Here is a 22,279-nt window from a genome sequence, read left to right on the forward strand (position 1 = left end):
GCATGAAGCTAACTGGAAACCAATAAAGGCTGCACTCCTGCACGGGAGCTGGGCGATGCTGGGTTAATGCACAGAACCTTTAGGCTCTGCCCAGAATTATTCCTGTTTCTGGAGCTCGGCGGGCTCCGCACGCGGTGTCCCGGGCTGGGTTTTTAAAAGGTGGAGGAGGAAGCGCGGCCGGGACCCGACAATGCCCACCCGCCCCCGCACGGCCCCGGAGCGCGCCGGGGGGAGCGCGGCTGCGGCTGCCCCGGGGGCCGCCCCCGCCGGCCGCTGAGGAGCCGCCCCATCCCATCCCATCCCATCCCATCCCATCCCATCCCATCCCGTCCCGTCCCGTCCCGTCCCGTCCCGTCCCCTCCCCTCCCATCCCGTCCCGTCAGCGCTTCCCCCGCCGCCGCCGCCTCCCCTCCCTCCCGGCGCTGGCGATGAGAGACGGAGGCGCTCGGTACTCGAGGTCCTTCCCGTAGGCTCGGTACACAGGCAGGACTCGCGTAAAAGCCTCTTCCAGAACAGACCTAAACCAAATAACCCCCAAAAGCACACGACAGGCACCACCGCCCCCAGCCAGTAAACCCCCATCCTGACTTGCTGGGCTGAACTCTCCTTCCAGACGGAGAGGTTTTTTCCGGGGGGATTCCCGCCCTGTTCTCAGGAAACATTTACATCAGTATCTACAAAGCATTCTTCAGAGACTGATGAGAAGTTTTGAAAAGAGCTTTGTCTTCAATTATGAAGAATATTCAGCTTTAGCACGTAATGTATGTCCCATATCAGACAACGCTTTGCACAGAACAAAATGTTCAGTGAAAAAGCTTTAACTCTATGGCTCATTTTTGTTCACAGGAATTTGGTGTGATGATGAACAGGTTGGGCTATGTGAAAGGCTCATTACATCTTCAGAATTCTCACAACAGTGAACCTTGCATCCTAAAGGAGACCTTTTAATTTTAGTGAACCTCAAAAACTATCTTCTTCAATATTCTTTGGAAAAATACATTGCCCTATCCATTTTTCATATGGAGCAGTCAATAAGAGAACCCACGCAGCCATTGCTCAGAACCAATGGTACAATTTGAGCAGGCACAGATTAAAACACAATTAAAACCATAGTTGCCTATTTGCAAGATGATTTATTGCAACACTTCATATCTGGCCACTCCTCAGGAGCAAACTTCCTGTAGGTTTAGAGAGAACAAGACTGTTATACCCTGCTCCAAAAAGCAGCAATTCCCACCCAGTAGGAAGCAGTGGGCAGTCTTTGAAAAAAGCAATGAATTTGTATCATAGATTAAGTAGAGATTAGAGGATTAAAATTTTCTATCATGTAGTGCACACTTGGGCATTTAATAATTACATAAATGAGGAGGAAACAGTTGGAAAAGCAGGTCTTGAGCTTCTATTGTTATGACAGACAAGATGTGTCACCATAATAGGTCTCTATTTTTAAGGAAAAAAAAATTCTAATGAAAACAACACTTTGAGCAGTGGCACTGCACAGAAGCTATACTAACTTGTCATAATATGTTGCTTCTGTTGGTATGACTTCCGACTGAGTAACAAAATAAATATGAACTTCAGAATACACAGTTTTACTGAAGTGCTTGGAGTACAACCCTTGGGAAGCACCCCTAACGTGGATTTTCTGATTCCTCTTGTTAAGATGTAAATGATTGCCAACCTCGGTTGCAGGTCACTGCTTTGGGGTTTACCCATATTCTTGTCTTACAAATGGCAAATCATGACACTACTTTTCAAAATGCACACACACAAATAAATTCCTCAGAAAAGGTGATTCACTGTAAAGCCAGCTATGAACTGAATGAATGGGGGAAAAAACCCTAAAAACCCCAAAACTTATTAAGATGCCATTTGCTTCATTTAAATTGCAGCCTTTTTTTTCCTTCTTCTTCATTTCAGTCATATTCTGCTTTCTGTGAGCAAGTACTGAGTCCTGATTTTGCTGAAGAACTTTGCACATCATTAGCATCACTAACTCTTTTTGTACTTCCTTGTCTTTTGTCATTTTTATAATATGGGACATTTATGATGCTTGCCATGGCACCTTCTGTGTTCAGGCTCACAAAAATCCTTCTCATCAGCTTCCACAGAGTGCAATCTGCTGTCGCTGCTCCAAGTGGTGCATGTGGTGGCAGGGGGGAGAAAAGATGGCAAAAGCTGCCAGGGACAAACCCCGTGCATGCAGCACTGTACACCTGGTCCTTCCACCTCTCTGAGCATCCCTTTCATTCTCAGGATGAGTACAGAGGCATTTTCATATCAAGCATAGTTCCTTGCTTGTGCCTTTCCCTCGGTGAACTGGCTGGATGCAGAGTTCGTGGAACTGAGGTTCAGAGCACGTGGTGCAGTGACAGCTCTCAAATGAAATGTGTGTTGTGGCAGGACTTTCGCTTCTGAATAATCGTTCCTCACAAAGAGTAAGTGTCAGAGCTCATGACTCTTTTACAAGCTTATTGCTACTATCAATGTAGTAAGGGAATGAGTTTTTTCTGCTCAACCCCTAAGAGGAAAAGCAAAACTGATTTGGGAAGTAGCTCACGTGTATTGATATTAAATATTAACATGAAATACTTGATTTAGAAAGCTTCAGGTATTTGTAACATTTTATTACAGTCCAGAAGATCATGGAAAGTTCACAAACAGCCTTTCCTAGTGATCCAGCCATGTTAAAAATTATTCTGCTTTTGCAGCAAGGCTAAATCTGGTTTGCTAACCTTAATGTCACATTTCAGTAAACAGAGATTTCCGAAGATTCTTTTTTTCATTGTTTCAGCATATTCTCAGTTTTCATCGAGGTGGGTGTTTTTTAGTATGTCTCAGCACAGTCAATCACCATTCACTGTGTATTATATCACACAAGCTGCACCAGTACAGAAAACATGCATAAAACCATAGAATCATAGAACGGCCTGGGATGAAAGGGACCTTAAAGACCATACAATTCCAACACCCTGCCATGAGCAGGGATACGTTCTACTAGACCACGTTGCTCAGAGCCTCACCCAACCATGCCTTGAACACCTCTGGGGATGGGGCAGCCACGACTTCTCTGGGCAGCCTCTGCCAGTGCCTCACCACCCTCACAGTACAGAATGTCTTCCTAATACCTAATCCAAACCTACTCTCTTTCAGTTTGAATCCATTCCCCCTCGTCCTGTCTCTACACGCCCTTGTAAAAAGTCCCTCTCCATCATATCAGGGAAAAGCGAGAAACTAGAGAGCGAGAAACGTTGAACTTGCTGGAGTTGCCTCTAACAGTCTCTTTTTTCATCTTCTGAGTGGAGAGGGGGGAAAAAAAAAAAAAAAAAAAAGGCAGAGAAATGATGGGAGTTCATCGTTTGTGGCTCCCCCGAGCCGGGGGAGCGGCGTGGGCGGTGCAGTACCGCGTCCTGCCACGGGAGGGCGACAGCCCCCCTGCCCCGGCACTGCCCCGCCCGGTTGCAGCCGCGCCCCGGCGGCGGGCACAGAGCCCCGGCAGCCCCGCGAGCCGGGCCAGCGCCACAAACCAGCGGACCACCCCTCCGAGAGCATCCCCCAGGCTCCACAGGCCTCTGCCAGGGAACAGTGAAACCTCACGGGGCTCTTCGAGCGTCAGGATGCAAGCGAAGCCTTAAGAGATTCGTGTGAATAATACCAAAAAGGTCTAAGCTTCTTAGTGCCACGGGAGTGGAAAATCCCATTTCGGATCTTTGTGCTCGTAACTAGGAAAGAGAGGAATGAAGGGTTTTGGTTTTAAGCAGCTGAAGCGCTGTCCAACTGTAAGACAAGTGGGATGTAGCACTTAAGTAATGACTGTTTTGGTGTCAAGTGAAGCCCTACAATGTACAGAAATCTTACTAAATGAGTAACAGCAGGGTCTGCCCTCTATCTAGTAATAAAAAGCAAAACAACAACAAAAAATCACTTTCCGAAGTTAATAACAACAATGTGAGAAAATGTATTGTAAACCACTTCATTATAACAAATATTCCATTAAAATAATGTGATTCAACTTTCTTGAGATTCTTAGACCAATTTTATTTACGAAAGTAAGCATCTCTGTATTTAAAGGTGTTAAGAGCTCATATTCTTGCAAGTTTACTCAGTACAGCTGTGAAACTCTTAATTTTTCTTCCACTGCTCTAAGGAAAATTAAATGCTGCAGATGTTATCCTTTATAGTGCCATATACACAGAATCAGTTCCTCATTTGCAGGGCAAGTTATTTACTTTTTCCTACGATCTCCAAGGCAATCATGATCATTAGGCATTGCCAGGGTTAAATAAACATGACCTGAAGTGATCACAAGTCAGAAGTTATGTGAAAGAGATATTCTCATGTCAATAAGTGGAAATCTAGGAACTGCACTTCAAATATTTCAAACAAATCCCTCTCTTCAGATGAAAACATTAAGAACACAAGTGAAAAGGCAGAAATAGACCTGAAACAGAAGTATTTCCTGTCTCTGAGATATATGTGAACTAGACATGCTACATTATTAAAGATGCTAGTGGTCACAGATAATCAATAGGTTAAAGCCCATAAAATAAAGCAAACAGAACCCAAAAACCAAAATGGCAACAAAAAAAAAAAAAAAAAAAAAGACCAAAAAAAAGAAGAAAATAATTGAGTACTCTCTGAAAGTTTTTACCCATTCCAGTTCCACATGTCCGACCCCCTCTCACTCCACAGCAACACCCCTGTGTGAGGACATGAACTGCCTGGATCCTGCCTGTGCCCTGGCAGCGCTTCTGCAGCGTGCAGCCTGGACAAGCCCACCTGCCAGGAATTCCCCTCAGGACAAATGCAAGGAGCTTAAGAAGATTTGCATCCATTCATAAAAGATTGCTTTGCTTAAGATGAAGCCAATGCAGAAGGGCTTGCAGGAACTTGGGGTACTTTCAGGGCTATTGCCTAATTTTCCAGAGCCCCAAGCCCAATTCTCTTTGGGAACGGGGGCACTGAACACCAAGTGCCTCGTTGTTGCCCTCACGGCAAGGAGCCACTTCAGAGCAATCTCTGCTAACCAGAGCCATTATTGCCTGACACTGTTTCACTTCACCGAGCTTTCCTCACCTCATGAAACCCTCCTCCTCCCATCCCATAAGAAGGGAAAAGCATGCCTTGAAAACCTTCAGTGGGGAACTACTGCCAAGAATTGTTTGAAACTGGAGAGCGCTCTCCGCGCCATGAAGCCAGCTTCGCAGCTCTTATCCCTTGCTGGAAATCCACTGTTGCCCTCAACCTCTCTGATGCTTCCCATGCTTTTGCAATTACCCTCCCAGACTGCCACTCAAGCCTGAGTGTTTCCTCAGGTTTGTACATGATAAAGGTCCACTGAAGGCACCAGAAATGCTCCTCCACCTATCCCACTACTCCATTTCAGGGTCTTCCCCAGATCAAACCTCAGGACATCGGAGCATCTAAGAACCAGTTGTTGTTATAAGACAGTACCAACATCCCCCAGCCAGCTTGTTACAAGTAGAGACTTCTTAACAATCAGAAAAAGAGAAATATCATGAAATTAAACAAAAAATTGGAAAGTCACGCATCTTTATTTATTTGTGTGTAGCACCAGCCTCTTAGAAGAAAGTACAGCTCAAATAGTTTTTATTTAAATACTGCAAATTAGTGAGCAGGAGCAATGTTACCAGTAAAACATAGAAATTTGTATGACAGGTTTTCAAAATAAAGTTTTCAACACTAGACCATGAGGAGTTTTTCAGAGCTGCAGGTGGGAGCTGGGAACACTTGTCTGCCCCTTTCATCTTTAAAAACCCTGAACACATCTTTAAACAGGAGTCTTTCAGAACATCAGAGAGTATCTGAGCTCTTCTAGTAAGGAAAAACAACAGTAAGGAAGAACATCTTACGTAGATACGTTTAAAGAGAAGAGAGTGTAGCACAATACAAGGCATGAAACCAGCTAAACCCCACTTTTATCTGTCACACACACCAGGCATTTTTATTTTGTACTCTTTCATTTATAGTACTTATTACTGGTTTTCAGTCTGTTTTCTTGCTAAGACATTATATAACAAGAATTAAGGAGTCAGAGCCCTTTGAAGCACCCTCAGCACATAAGACGACTCATTCACCAGGTTGCTAGACACAATGAAAGAAAAGATGCATGAAATCAAGAGCACTTGCACAATCCTCCTCCCCAGTCATCTGTTTCATCTCTGCCACCTATCTTCTAGGTTTGGTCAGCAGAGTTTAAACAGCTTCAGCCTTGTGCATCTTTGGGGTTTTTTTTAAGACATATTTTACTACCAACACTGACAAAAGCAGCCACCCAAGGCTGAACGGAGTTTTTATCCTGAACTGTTGTACTGGTCCTTTAACTTTTTATGACTCATAGTTCAAGTATTTGGGAATTCCCCTCTAAATATGAGTTTGACACACTTGCATTATGGAAAGTTATTTTATTCAAAAAGTAACAAAATGCAATATTCATGCAATACCCAGGTCTATATTTAACACCACACAATTGTTTTTTTCTTTTCTTTTTGCAATAAAGCTTCTAATTGAAGACAGATTTAAAAAAAAAAATCAAGAACAAGACTGAATAGCAGAAATAGCAGCATTGAAAGAGACAATCACAGTGTTACACACCCAAGCAAGTCAGGAATTTTTTTTTAACTATTCAAACAATGTTAGAGCTGTTTACCTTCTGCCCAGACCCCCCAGCTGCATGTAAGAGTACACAGCTTCTCTCTTACCTGTGTGCTGAAGTCCCTTCTTGGTGGGCTGGCTACTCATCAGGGATCACCTGACTAAACCCTGGAAAGAAATTAAAATATAATCAGCTGACCAACTCTTGCTCATTGGCTTCCAGCTTAAATACTCCTCTCCACAGCACTTTGTCATGTGAGGCAGGACAGAACCAGCTGTCATTGCTTCAGAAAAAAGGGAAATGGGCCCCTCCGTTTCCACCTCCTTCCTTCCTCCTCGCTCACTCTTTCCTATCTGTCCCTGCCTCCGACCTCCTCCCTTTCTCATTCTTCCACTTTGCTCATTCACTGCCCGCCTGGCTGGGGTCTCCCAGGGGAAGCCGCATTCCACAACGCACAAGCATTTCCCCTGCATCCCGAGGTTTCTCAACAAGCTGCCTACACATTTGTACTGAAAAGAAAAAGAAGAAATAAAAAAAAAAAAAAAAAAGGAGGGGGTAAAAAAAAAAAAAAAAAGAGGAAGAAAAAAATAAATCAGAGAAAAACAGAGAAAAAGGCACCACATTCCACAACCCTCAGTCAGCCCTGGCAGACTACGAGGCATTTTCAGTCACACAGCACAAAATGCATTAGTCAGAGCTGAAAGACCACACACTTTGTACCACTACCATGCTAACACAGAATGGTCTGAGCAGAGCTACAGGAAAAAGGAAAGGAGGAGTTCCTATCGGTGCTTCCATTTTACGTGGGGTGGTCACCTAAATATATGAAAAATTTGCAGGAAAAGGCCCAAAGTTGACATTCCCAGCAGAAACAATGTGGACGTGGGCAGCGGGGAAAGCTTTCGGCTCACGGAGCGCGACCTTTGCCGAAAGGACTCCCCCTCCCGCAGAATGTGTTATTCCAAAGACTGCAAGACATTATCTAAATCAGAACTTCTATCTCCCCAATGGTTTGTTCATAGGAAATACAAGCCTAGAAAAAGTGAAAGTAATACTGCATGATTCAGATTCCCCGAAACCACATATACTTTCAATTCAGACTTCTCTCTTCTCCACTGCTCCTTACAGCTCTGCAGCTTTATCCATCTATGGAGTTCTGTTTCCTCTACTTACGCAGTTTCAGCCCTCTGTGTTCGTGGAGAATCTGATCAGCAAGAAACGAGAAGGGAGCTCGGCGTACAAAAACCCTCCGTCCTCATCCCAATGACCTAATCACTCATCTATCTGCTCACTGCTTCCGTCCCCCACACGCACTTATCTGTTGCTTGAAGGCATTTTAGGAGTGAGGACACGGCTTGGGAGAAAACACCACTTCTAAAATCACATCAGAGAGGGAGAGCACTGAGAGGAGCACACATTTGTGTCAACTGGGAACAGCAGCACGGAGCCCCCAGCCCCAAATTCCCTGCTCCGCACGGGACTCTCCCTAACACACCCTGCCAAGGCTCAGGGGCTTAACTCAGAGTCAGGGAAGTGTAGGCAGGCGGGGGAAAGATGGGGAGAACCCTCAACCGCCTGCACTGGAATTTCTCTTCAGGAAAGTCCATGCTTTAATGAAGGGCTGATACTAGACACCACAAAGAAACTTTTATTTCTGTACGCACATGACTCAGATGCGTTTTCTGTGTGGGTTATGTGGTTATGTTATGTTTCATCTTAAAACACTGTTTCAAAGAAACCTTTAAACATTAGTTTTAAGAAAAACTCCATGTGTTTATGTACAGTGAGTGGTTTTTAACTGCCCTTTATTGCACAGTGCTGTATACAGCAGAGATACTAATGCCTGTTTTCATTATAGACATAATCTGAATCTAATACTAAACACAATAATCTGTAAAAATATTTATTTTAAATTACGTCCCGAAATAGTTCCCAGAAAAGTAAACAAACTGAACCCTTCAGCAAAACAGATCCCCTTGGTTACAATATTGTTATCCGTCCTCTTTTCTCATTTTCTCGATTTTGAAAATACATTTACTCACTGCGGTATTGACTTAGACGCATTAGTTTATAAAATAAATGGTAGCTGCTGCTGTGCAGTATTTCAGCAGAGGAAGGCTGTCCAGAACTGCCTCAGAGACCGAACACTGTCGCCATTATAACAAAAGCATTAAAATGAATAATTCATGAGCAGAGGAAGTACCCTACCATTAAAAGGCACCGACTATTCCATGAATTGTCCAAAAGCTACCCCTTTTACTGCCCAGTTCCTCTTACTATTTAATTATGCTTCATTTTTCTAAAATGGCATCAAGTAGTAATCAGCAGAAACACACGGACCACTTGAGGAGACTTTCCTGAGGAGTAAGAAATGAAAGCTAAAAAGTGAGCCAGAGAGAGAGAGGAAGAAAAAAAAAAGTGTTTATGTCTGATGATGGATATATTAAGGACTTCAGACTTCAAGGGGCTTTTCCAAATTGTGCTTTCAAATCTTGAAAAAGAAGGACATTGACAAATATTTTTTGCAAAAATAAAGGCAATCAGTTCTTTGCCTTTATCTGGTACCTTCCTTTTCAGGATCCCAAGGCATCATGAAAATGCTCAGGAATTAAAAACCCTCATTCTCAGGACTTTCAGAACTTTTCTTCTTTTTATAGGTGCACAACATAAGGCGTCAAGAAGACTAATTATTTTCTCCAGGTCACACAGGAAGGCTTGGAGACTGAGGCAAGAATAGAGCTTCATACCCTGGTTACCAGTCCTGTGCCCAACAAAAAGAGCAACTTCCTTGCTTTATGCTAACAAGCATCACAAGGTTCAAAAGTCCTGCAGGTTTTAACCTCATAAAATGAACTGTGGTGCACAGGCATTTTCTGCAGGGATAGAGGAAACATTCTGAACCGTTAACCCCACATTACAGCAGAATAATTTGCAAATTTAAGTTTTGAATAACATATTTAAAGGAATTTGGCCTAGAGTAGCAAAGTGCATCTGCTCATGTTTCTTTTATCTGCTGCAGGAAACACACATACAGTGCCTGGAAAGAGATTTTTGTTATAACATACCCTTCAAGACATTCAAAATTGGTACACTAACATCAGTAAACTTCTCCGATTTAATTTGAACCAACGTCCGGTTCTTAAAATTGAAGAAATTGCATCTCTCAGACATTTTACCACTGGCACAGCATTCCATAATGTCGAGCAAAAGCCATCCTAAGTATCTTTACTTACATGTGTCACTGTTTAGGTGTCCTACTGTCTTACACTTACTACTGTCTTACACACTCAAACACGATTCTTACTCCAAGGCTCTCATTGCAACAAGTTCACCAATTATGTAGTAGCAAGCCCATTAATACTGAGATACAAAAACCTGCCCCCAAGGCATTGTGGATGGAATGAAAACATGAGGTGTAACTTTGCAAGACCAGACGCTGTAACTGGTCAACTTATTGATGCTCCTGGGCTTTTTATTTTTAAACCAGTTGGCTTCCTTGCAGAGCCTTTGTAAGCACTTTTTTGATTGTGACTTTCCAATTTCTAATTTTTTTCACTTTTAAAAAAAAATTCAATAGCATCTGTTTGAGAGAGATGCTCTTTTGATCTGGTATTAGATGGATGACTTTCATTCTGCCAAAAAAATTTGCCCTTCAGTCAACTCAGAGCTGCTCCCACAGCAAGTTCTTACAGGAATAAGGAAATGCTCTCTAACAGCTAGAACAATCTGTACAGTTAAACATATTTTTAGTGTTCAGTCCCCAAGGAACTGTGAGTAGAACTGAACTACAAAACAAATATAAAAAACCCCACAATTTGTTGCTAGATGTAATTAATACAGCCCAGGTCACAGCAAGCAGGTTTATTGTAACTAATAGACTATTTCAGTACAAATGACCGTTAATGGTTTGATAACTTGTGGCAGGAAGAAAGAGGAGGAAAAACCACAAAATACTTATGATAACTCTTCCAAAGATGGAAGAAGTTATCTTTTTTAAAATTGCACCAAAAATAAAACCCCAAAAACCCCCACAGTTAAAGGAAGAAATTCTGTGAACACTTCAAGTTTATCTCCTTCAAAATATTTATCTTGAGTCAACATTACAGGACAAATTCTCTGTTGACATAAACCAGTATGAGTGTGTCCACCAAACCAGCAACCTCCACCAGGGCATCCAGACTACTGAGTCACTACCTAAACACAAGTGCTCCAGAGAACAAATAGCATCAAATAATTTACTTCAGAGAAAACAATGTCAGCAGAGAAAGATCACCACTACTTCTACTTGGAGGTAGGTTAAAAAAATAAAAGAAAAGGAAAGGAAACAAAAAGTTGTCATGTCTGTAATCAGAGCAAAATTTCCAAGTGAAAGGAACTTAATCAGCATTTTGCTACTTGGACAAGCTGGATGGGAAGAGAGAGGAGACTTTTGTAGAGTAGTAACAATCAGATTGCTATATTGTTCAGTATGCACGACTGTCTCAAAACTACATTATGGCTGCAAGCAAGAATGAATGGAATTACATATATATGAATACACGTCAGGGTAATGATGATAAGGTGACAATCAAGTGCAAAAGAAAAAAAAAGTAAGAAATCAGAGGTAGAAAGAAATCAGAGTAGTGTTCAGCTATCCAAGAATAACCCATCGGATCTCAGTATGCCAAAAGTGTGGTCAGATAATGTACACAAATTTATATCTAGGAGCTTAGATATGTTTAGAGCGTTTTGCTATTTGTTTTACCTTCAGTGAGTAGATTTATGTTCCACAGAGCAGTGGTGTTCTGCCACACTGGTGTTCACTTGTATCAGCAAACACCAGAGTTGTGTAGACTGTGCAAAGAACTACTCACAGACCTTTCAGTGCTACAGAGGAACTGAACTATTACCTAAGCCTTCTAAAATAAAAAATAGTTTTTAGATATTAATATAAATTAATTTTATAAATAAAAAACTACTTTTAGAAGATATTTTGAGGGCTAAATAAACAGATCCAGGATGCAAGAATAGTGAGGGAAAACAGAAGGGCAATTTCCACCTTCTTTATAGTAAAGAAATACCTCAGAGGAGACGTCTCAGCACAACTACAAGATCACAGAATAGTTAAGGTTGAAGAAAACCTCTGGAGGTCATCTGGTCCAACCTCCATGCTCAAACAGGACCACCTTCAGAGAGCTTTTGAACACCTCCAAGGACGGAGACTCCACAACCTCTCTGGGCAACCTGTGCCAGTGCTCCGTCACCCCCACAGCAAAAAAGTGATTCCTAACGTTCAGATGGAGCGTCCTCTGCTTCAGTTTGGGGCTGCTGTCTCTGTTCCTGTCACTGGGCACCACTGAGAAGAGCCTGGCTCTGTCCTCTTTGCAACACCCCTTCCCTTCAGGCATTTGAACACATTTATGATCCCCTCTCTGAGCCTTCTCTTCTCCAGGCAGAACAACCCCAGCTCTCTCAGCCTTTACTCACAGGAGAGATGCTCCAGTCCCTTCATCATCTTTGTGTCCCTTCACTTGACTGTCTCTAGTAGCTCCATCTCTCTTTTACTGGGGAGTCCAAAACAGGACCCAACACTCCAGATGTGGCCTCACCAGGGGCTGAGTAGAGAGCCTAAGGATCACCTTAGGATCACCTAAGGATCCTGTCCCTTCACCTGCTGCACAGCACTCCTCCTAAAACAGCCCAGGATGCAATCGGTCCTTTCCAAGGCGAGGGCACATTGTTGGCTTATGTTCAACTTGATGTCTACCAGGACCCCTGGGCCTTTTCTGGAGCTGCTCCCCATGTGGTCAGCCCCCAGGATACACTGGATGGTGCATGGGGCTGTTCCTCCCCAGGGGCAGGACTTTGTGCTTGCCCATGTAGGTCCTCCAGGTGTGCAGGTCTTTCAAGAAGTTAGGAAAAGTTGCTTACTTGGACTAAGGTGCACACATACTTTCACTGATACCACTATTTCTTACTTTCAGCCACAGGCTGGACTTTATGAAAGAGGTTTTGCTTCCCTTCCCTCCTTGACAAGGAATCCCTCAGCCTCACTATTCTCCTCCTCTCTCTCAAATACCAGTTATTCCTGGAGTAGAAAAGGTAAGGTTTTAGTAACAGTTCATTTCTGTTACCTTGACACTTTCTGCCTCATCCACAGTTTTCCAGCACTTTGAGAGAGTGGGCTTAGAACAGAGAACTTAGAGAGGAAATACATGTAAAATATTTCCATAATTAAAAGTAGTCAAGTCGCTCAGGTATTTTTTCGTAGGATGTTCTCATGGTGTTTTCCAACAGAACTGAAGCAGCAAAAGCTCTCTGAGTTTGATGAACTAGTAGAGTCCCATTGCAGTCTCTGAAATGTCAAACTGTCATAGGAAGGAGAGTAGAAAATATTTTCTTTGGGTCTCCTTATCAGACAATCTACTGCCAAAGGGGCTAGCTAGCTACCAAACAAGCAGCTTCTCTGACACAAATTCAGTAACCACAAATTCTCTTCAGATTTTACAGGTGCAGCTCAGTTCCTCCAGTCCAGTTTTCTGGTGCCCTGACCCCCTGCAGCCAGTTCTCCAAACTCCTGAGGGCTCAGGATCTGCCCCAGACCTGCACACCCCATGCAAGTGGGACACACTGCAGCACCTCAAAGAACACTGGACAATGATGTGTAGGCACTAAAACCCACCCTAAGCACCCCAAATTATAATGTGACTCTTTCATGCTCATATTTGAATCATTTGGACAAGATGTGCATCCAAGACCCTAAATCTCTTTATTCACATGAACGTGTATGTTGTCTGTCCCACAGCAAGAGCAATTATGCTCAGCCATAAACTAGAAACCACTTGTAATTCAAGAAGACACAGAGGCAAATCTAGGCCATTTTACCACAGCATAAAAAGGGAAACAAACTGGTTTGTTTCCAAAGTAGAAGACCAAATGACTTTTCTTATAGCACAAAGTTCACTGAGAGCCCCTCAGACACTCAGCACAAAAAAAATCAGCCAAAACAGAACAGGGTCCTGCCTCTACTATGCCTCATACTCCCAATTAAATTTTATACATTCTGTCCCACAAAAATAATTACATTGCCAGGGCTTGGATTTTCCTCACATCTTTTCCAGTGACCTCCGTATTTTCAAATCCGGTTTTATTCTCTGAAATATTTCCAGACCAATGATCTTTCTAATTAAGGAAAAAAAAAAAAAAAGAAGAAGAAAGGTATCTTCAAATACTTCATCTTTGCTATTAATACACTTCTGAAAACAACTAATAGCTTCTCCAGGCCAACATTTCTAAGAAAAATACAAATTCAATCACTTGCCTCAGAAGGTGCAGGGGTATTGTAGCTCTGAACCGGCTCCTCAGAGACCAGAACAGTTTAAATATATTGACATTTGTTCAGCTTCCTTAGAGAGGCCAATAAAGCTAATCAAGGAGCACAGCACCAATAATTACTCTCGTTTCTACTGCAGTATTTTCAGGCACGCTGCAGTTTCAGTCTTTTGGTGTTGTCATCTTCTGTTTTGGGACTGTGGTGTGAATGGACACCCTTAAAGCCTCCTTTTGGGGCTCAGGGGCTACGATGTGACATGCTGTGAATAATCCCATTGTGCTGGATGTAGGCACACAAATAGGAGGACTGTGACAGCTCTCTCATACCTGGACCGCTCCTGTACAAGTGGATGTTTGTTCCATGTCTACAAAACCAGGAAGAATATTTATTGCATGTGTCTGTAGGAATACCTGCTCAGTATTTTTCAGTGTACTTGTATCTTGTTGTATCATCTCAAGCAATGATTACACTCAAAATGAAGAGTCCAGCAGTGATTCCCAGTAGAAAGGAAGGAGGAAGATTTCAGGGCCTCCCATCCATTGTTCTTTTGCACATCTATCTCACTGGGATTATTCAGAACATCAAAAACTTATCAGCATAAACAAGACTGATGACCAGTGATCAGCACCCTGGTCTCTGGTTTTGTTCTACCAAGCCATCTTATAAACACTCAATGCTATAATTAATAAGCAGTAACATTCATCAACAAGAGCAGCACTTGCTTTCACTGATGATGTATAAAAAAATTAAAGTATGCTACATAATATCAAAAAAGGTTCATTTTGGTTGGTTTTTTTTTATTTTAAATAGAGAAGAAATGAGAGCTGAAGTTCTCTGGTCATAGAGAAATGGTCATTATTTCTTCACAGTTTAAAAAGCTTCAACAGCCTATTTCAAAAACTTATCCTCTATAAATGTGAGGTATTAACTAAATTTCAAATAGCTTGTTCACAGTTTTTATGGCTAGAAGCCTAGTTTTTTTTCTATAGCATGTCATTATTTAAATCAAGTCTTATTTAATTTAAGAACCATGGGGAAACAAAAGAAAGGAGGGGACCTTGGCAAGCTGAATGAAAGTCAGTTCTCAAGGAAGGGTGTAGAGCAAGAACAGGAGAGAGAGAAAGAAGAGGCGTTTTCAAGTCCTAAGGAATGTAAAATTTGCTTATGCAAGTCCTTAAATATAATGTCCATTGCACCCAAACAGTAGGACTAAATGCCATGATTTTGAAAGAGATTATCTCAATTACTTTCTAAATGTGTTTTTCAGGTTGTGAGCCAGATGGAGGCTCATGTGGGCTTGCCAAGTGACCAGCTTTTTAGAACTGTTCTTAACTACTTATCTTAGGAAAACTTTACTGCTGAATTAGTATTCCCAGTTACTTAATGCTATTATGGAATCATTAAGGAGGTAAAAGGCACACAGGCCTGCAAAGCATTAGTGCTTCTAAAAATATAAGATGCACAAAAAGGTATCTTAGTGCGAAGTTGAGCACTCAAAAGGCAGATGGGGCCAGACAGAAGGACCCTTGTGCAACAGTAAATCCATCTTCCTTTATGTGTGCACACACCACGATAACAGTCCTCAGTTATTATTCAAAAGCTGGGGGTTTTTTCTTTTTTTTTTTCTTGAACAGGTCCATCCCATTCAGTGCACAAGATCATTGGCTGTTCACTCAATGAGCAAAGGGATATTCCAGTTTACTCTGCCATTCACCAGATGGCCACAGACTTTCCTGCCATGTCCTATTTAACTCCAGCTTTGAGACTGCAAATTTCTTCATGGGCTTATCACCATTGTATGGATACTGGGAAAATTACTTCCATAATATTTATAAGCACCACCTCCCTATGAAAAAAGAGAGAACAACTATTTTAATTTCACCTGGGGAACTGAGGTGTAAGAAGCCTTGGATGATTCTGGTCATCCAATTCAAGCCATAGCAAAGAAAATGAGAAATGATGCCAGGTGACCACAACAGGCTGAGAGCTACAATGGTTCAGCTGCTTCCAAACCACCCCAGCCATGCCCACAGCAAGACCCTCCCACAGATCTTGGCTGGGGGCAACCACCTCTGAGCGAGGTGTCTCCAACCAGCAGTCAGAGACCTTCAAAATGTAGGTGCCACTGAACTCACTGAAGGAGAAGAGGCTGCTCAGGAATGCCAACAATATAGCAGTCAGATGCTCTGAAAATGGGATAAAGGAGTAGGGAAAACAGCTTTCCAGCAGTGCTGAGGGACTCAGCTGCCTCACAGACCTCTGGGAGAAAGGTAGGAGGAGAATCCCTGGGCAGCCCTCAGCTGTCCTTTCCTCGAGTTGTTCTTTCCTGGCAAACTTCTCTCCTTCACAAGACATCTTTCAGAAGCTCTAGCTGTCAAATTTGATGCATCCCCATGCAAATTCACCTGAGCTAGTGAGTGCAAGAAGGAAGTACTGTGGAATAAATACCATGTGAACATGTAATTAGACCCTCTAACATGGCTATATAATCAGAGCTACAGTGAGCTATGAGAGCATAGACAAAATTAATTCCAACTCTGGATAATCTTTAGCGCCTCTCTTATTATTTTACTACCTTTCACTATGCAATGTGATTTTATTCGGTGTATTTTTTAAAACCCTAGGGAAAAAATACAGAACACATACTCACAGGGAAATGGCCCAGTGTGGAACAGCTGAATCACACTACATTTGTCTCTGTCATTTGTACTAATGGGGGAAATAATTACAGCAGTGAGATGCTCTTATCCATGTAAGCCATCGTTTTGACAGTGGGTCAGCTACGCAAGACATCTAGGAAAAGACAGGAGGCTCTGCTCAGGAATCTTTGGCTCTCCACTGCAGGGAGCAGTGCACCTGAGTTGCACACAACTTTTGAACCATTTCCTCAGCCTTGACATTTTCTGCTTATATACTCTTCATTTTTTTCTTTACAGGACTTGTTCTTCATTCACTCTTAAAGTTCCAAGCACTGGTCCTCATCATTATCCTGCTCTCCCACTGCTCCCAGCTCCTCATTTTGTTCCAGTCTCTAGTCTAGTTCTCCTTTCTCTCTCAAATTCCCTATTTTCCTGACATAATGGCTATTCCTCATCTCCCCAGTTGACCTAATTTCTCTTGCTTGTCTCCTGTCTCAGGTATTTATTCTGGATTTCTCAGGCCCCTTGTCTCAGTGTTTCTATACAGAAGAAGTCCAGCCCTGGCATAATCAGTCCACATCACAACCACTCCTTCCCCACTCGGCACTCCACAGTCTATCTTATGTGTCCACTGCAGAAAAGTCAGGATTTTCCTGGAAAAGCTACAAGATTAACTTGAAGAGGGTCTTTGATCTCAGTTGTAATAGCCAGGGTCTGTACTGCTAGGTACAGCAGGTTATTTCCGTGTTTAATTATACTTGTCAAGAGCAAAGTAAAAGGATGTTGCCTCACCTCCAAGTCTCAAATCCCTACCTCACAGTACAGGCAAAACAGCACTAAAACTACAGAAAACAGTCACAAACAGCTGAACATATTTCAACTGACAATTTAATTCCTCCTCCTCAACTTCAACAAATTGTGCCCAAGGCAGAGATGTGAAGAACAATTGATGTGGTGTGGTGGAGTCATGCTCTGAAGGAGAGCAGGCTCTTGTGCACAGAGAAATTGTCCATTTATTCTCTTTCCATCCTTTACTCCCCAGCACAATCAATTCTTTTCTGTGTCCCTGGACAAGGAATTAAGCCGACACATTAGCCAGGGTCGGGTGCAGACCTTCAGCACAGTTACACAGCTCAGGAGCTGCATCTGGTTCCATCACCCACACACCCCAGTGAACTGCAGTGGTGGCCTCAAAGAGCAGCTGAACAAGGCAGCATTCCAAGGCATGGATGTCAGACTGAAGGATAAGCACAGCACAGTAGCCACAGGAAACAAAAAAGTCCACTTCTTACATTTTCCCTTTTCCTGGTTCTAGAGCACAGATCTGCCCTGTCCCTCCCACCAGTCTGCTCCTGAAATCACTGATGAGTGACATCTCCCTGTCCTTATATTATTTCATTATAATTTCTCTCCCCTGTCCAGTTGAGGAGAGGAATGAGAGAGGGGCTTTGGTGGCCACCTGGAACCCAGCCCAGGTCAACCCACCCCAGTCCCCAGCCCCGCCTTTCCCAGAAGAGCACTTGTGAGCAGGGTGAGGTGGGCACAGCCCAGCCCACACCATCAGACACAACTCTGAGCTGCACAGTGGTCCTCTACTTCCTGATTTTCAGGATCGAACTCACAGAGGTGATTACAATTAAATCCTGCAGGACATCTACAAGTGAAACTGGATGTTTCCCAGATGAATTTTATAGTTCAGATTTACAGCACCACTTAATGATAAAAGCCTGCTTTATAATTTTTATTATAGTTTGTAGTCACTTTACATTACATATATCTTTTGCAAAACGCAGTTCGTTAACCATTTTCAATGTTCTGAAAGCCTGCCTTTAAAGTTTACATGAACCAAATTATTTGTGTATAATTACACTTTTATTATTTTTAAAAGAACTCTTAATCTCCTTGACCAAAAAAAAAATAATCTTTTTTGTTTTAAAAAACAAAGAGACGGAGCCAAAATATGCAAGGTAGTGTGCTGGCATTCCACTTTTAAAAAATAAAAGCTAAGGATACTTTTCTAACAAAGCTTTCACAAATTATTCCTACTTTAATTAAATCCCTCTTTGCTGGAAACTAGCAAAATGCCATTAAGATCAGAAGACAGTTATTATCTTTCAGTCTTTTTCCTTTTGTATAATACATTATTACCTAAGTTTCAGCGATTCTTGCTGCGTTATCCACCTCTCCTTTAAAGAAAATACTCTGTAACCATAGCAATACTTTCCCACCCTGGTATTATTTCCCGCTGGTTTGTTCTAGGCTTTTGCACATAGCAACCACAGCAATCTTCGGTCCAAGCTGTCAACTTCTTCTTGGTAACTCTTAGCAAAATTGGTGGATCTGTAAACTACCAAATATGCAGCTTTATGTTTTCAAAACAAGAAATAACGTTCTGAATAAATTGAGTATTTAAAATCACAACTCTACTTCGTATGATATTTCTAGTGCCACAAATGTGAGGTTTTGATATTCTAGATGCTGTCTTCTAGTTTTTATCATTTTCTGCAGAGCAGTGCATCAATCCCTCCTTAGGCAAAAAGCAATAGGCAGCGTTGTGGTATCTCACAGTTAGTCACCGGTCTCACAACAGAACTTTAGGTTCAAACCTGCTCCATTTTTCACTGAAGTCATTCAGGGGAACACCAGATGTACCATCTACACCCCACCAGCTGGGCTTCAGGCTCACAAAGGCAGCACAGTTCTGCAAGGCCTGAGACATAAATGCTTTGAATCTGGCACCTAAGCACTCAGAATGTCACAGTACAGAGGGCAGATCTCAGCCACGTGCATAAATGTTTAACACTACAGAAGCAAACCATGCTAGTGGGACTTACAGATGTAGGTGTTGGCAGAAGAAGGTGCATCAGAAGCACAGCAAGCCCAAGTCAAACAACCCCAAATTCCTTATATTATTTCACTACTCATCATGTAATGCCATTAAGGTTCTCAAGTCTGAGCAGACTACCAATGCTCTTCTTGATCTCCACTTTACTGTGGATTTTAACTGAAGAGAAGTAATTTTTTCCTCTACAGAAGTAATGGCACATGAGAGAAAAAAATTGCTAAAAAAAAACCCCTCTTAAAGCTAACTAATCTTGATTTTGTTCAACACCTTTTTAATAGTATTTTAAGTTGCTGCCTAATAAAGACAACAAAAGCACTAGTAAATTTTGAGGTTTTGCTACTAGTAGAGTTAGTTTTCATAAGCTGCATAGTAAGGTATGTAAGTCAGTGAATTGTGGTGAAGGTATGTAAGTAAGTAAAGTAAGTTAGTGAACTGTGGTGAAGCAGCACAAAGTATGTTTGGGAACAACAGTGATTTAAAACATTGGTGTTTTACTGTGCATCCTCTCATCCCACTGGAGTTAACAGGGCTTTTGCCAATAACTTCTGTGTCAAAATCCTACCCCCACTCATTATTTGTTCCTGTGAATCACCCAGGGATATTCCCCTCAGATGTTCTCTGGAGGGGGAGTTCCAGAAGTGGAACTAGATATGCAAGACAACTTCACTTACAAATCACCTACTGAGAGAGGTGATTTTCTTCCATTGAAGAAAAAAACCCCATTTATCCCAGTCACAATGATAGAAACAACCAGAGGAAGCTGAATAGGTATCAAATACACATGTACATACATATATATATATGCACATACCCCCACACATTTATTTATATATATATGTACAGCCCATATTTTATATATATATATATACTCACTCCTCCCATATTTTTATGTATATATACACACATACGTAAAACAGAAGGGAAATAAATCAAACAAAAAATCAAATGACCTAATATATTTGTAATATACAAGAAAAGTTACTCACTAAGCCAGTATCAGCTACCTAGATTGGTTTGGGGCTTTATTAGAGTCTAAAATGTTACAAAAGAAAACAATGGTGAAAAATAAATTTAATAGAACAATTATTCCAGGAGGGAGAGAAAAGACTATATATTACCCTACTGTTTTAAATGTTGTTGGGTTAAAGCATAGTCTTATTTATATTCTAATTTATGGATGCATCAGACCCATGCACACAAAATTCCTCTACTACCATGACCCAAGCTGGGGCTACACACCAGAGAAATATACACTACCCAGATGGGCCAATACAGGAGTATAGGAACACATTCCTGATGAAAAAAATTAAATCTTTACACCATTGCTGCCTGTGGTTTTTTGTTTGTTCTGTTTTTTTTTTTTTTTTTTTTGTCTTTTTGTAAAATGGAGTTAGATCTTTATGCATGCAGAAGAACAAGGGCCCAGATTTGGAAATAGAAAGGAAACAAAGGTATATCAAAACTTTTCCAATAAGATCTAAAGAAAAGGACAAAAGAAAGTTTATATTTTGTTATTCTGGTACTGTGCCTAGCAGATACACATTTATGAGTAATTTCCATAAAATTTACTAAGATTTTTTTTTTAAAGAAAAAGATGGAAATTTGAAATTAAAGGTTCCTATGATTTAGCTATTTTCACTGAAAGATTAGCATAAATACAGAAAATAAACTAATTTTGTCACCAGAGCACTTCAAAATTAAGACTTAAAGCTAGCAAATTGCCCTATCACTGTACAGTAAAACACTACTTTGTAATTTATCAGCTGTTATGCTCAATTTGTAGAAGGATTTCCAGACAGAATCTTTCAACTGATGATCACAAATAAGAAAAGGAGGCAACATTTTCTTTTTCCATAAATGAAGGTGGTAATAGTTTTATTAAATTCTAATTCAAATAACGTTATTTTAACATGTTGATCAAACGCATCATGAAATCCAAACATGACTTGCTTCATTTAGTTTTATGAGGGTACAATGGGAAATGCCATTCTCTCCAATCACAAGTTTTCTGAATGTACCCACTTCACTGGTCTCTTAACAACAAATGCAATTACATTTTACTGTAAAATAATCAAATATTCTCTTCCTTGCACATAAAAGCTATTTTGTTTTGGATGTACACACTTTGGTTAAATTTTCTCTTATCTTAAAGATGCAATTTTCTAGAAAGCACCATCCTCATTTAGAAAACTATGGCATTTTCTGACTCTTGATTTGATTTACAGAGAGACCTAAAGGAAATGGAATCACCGAGATTAATTTTAAATTTGAAATTATAACTCAATCCACAAAGCTAAAGAAAATGTACTTAAAAAAAAAATCTATTATTATTTCCTATAAACTAATGAAGGATTTACAACATTTTAAATAACATTTTGCCAAGTTGCTCTTTCCCCCAGTCACAGGAAAAAAACTTTGAAAACTTTTTCAGGAATTAAATACAAAATGAAGTCAATATTTTTTCAGTGAAATTTCAGGTTAAAACAACATGTCTTTTAATTTAATTTCTGTTTATAATGGTTCAGGTTGACATGACTTTAACAAGTCTTCAAAAATTTGCTTAATATTTTAGGTACATCTTGTGCCTCTTACATAGACAGGTCCTTGATTGCACTCCTTATTCCTTGCAAGAAGTTTACTTTTCTTGTTCTTATTTCATGTGTTTTGGAGACTTTTAATATTTATCCCTTCTTTTAAGAGGATAACCAAAGGTCTATCTTCTGGAAGCTGTGAAAGTCTTACCCTTAATGTTTTTGTGGTTCTGTTTGGTTTAGTGTTTGGGGTTTTTTTAACTAGCAAATAGTGTCTTTCTTTTAATTGTAAAGGCCTCATTACAGTGACCTTCCAGACACAATTTACATACTTCC

General features: G+C 41.1%; 1 long non-coding RNA gene across 2 annotated transcripts in view; it reads right to left on the reverse strand.

Annotated features, from left to right (window-relative positions):
- LOC125318954 overlaps positions 1 to 22,279 on the reverse strand; it is a 77,516-nt gene that overhangs the window by 33,721 nt on the left and 21,516 nt on the right. For both annotated transcript variants that reach the window (XR_007200547.1, XR_007200546.1), the window contains exon 3: positions 6,723 to 6,783. This is a non-coding gene — a long non-coding RNA (uncharacterized LOC125318954). The remainder of the gene's footprint in view (positions 1 to 6,722; positions 6,784 to 22,279) is intronic.

The sequence above is a fragment of the Corvus hawaiiensis genome, chromosome 2 (assembly GCF_020740725.1).
Source record: "Corvus hawaiiensis isolate bCorHaw1 chromosome 2, bCorHaw1.pri.cur, whole genome shotgun sequence".
NCBI classification, from domain to species: domain Eukaryota; kingdom Metazoa; phylum Chordata; class Aves; order Passeriformes; family Corvidae; genus Corvus; species Corvus hawaiiensis.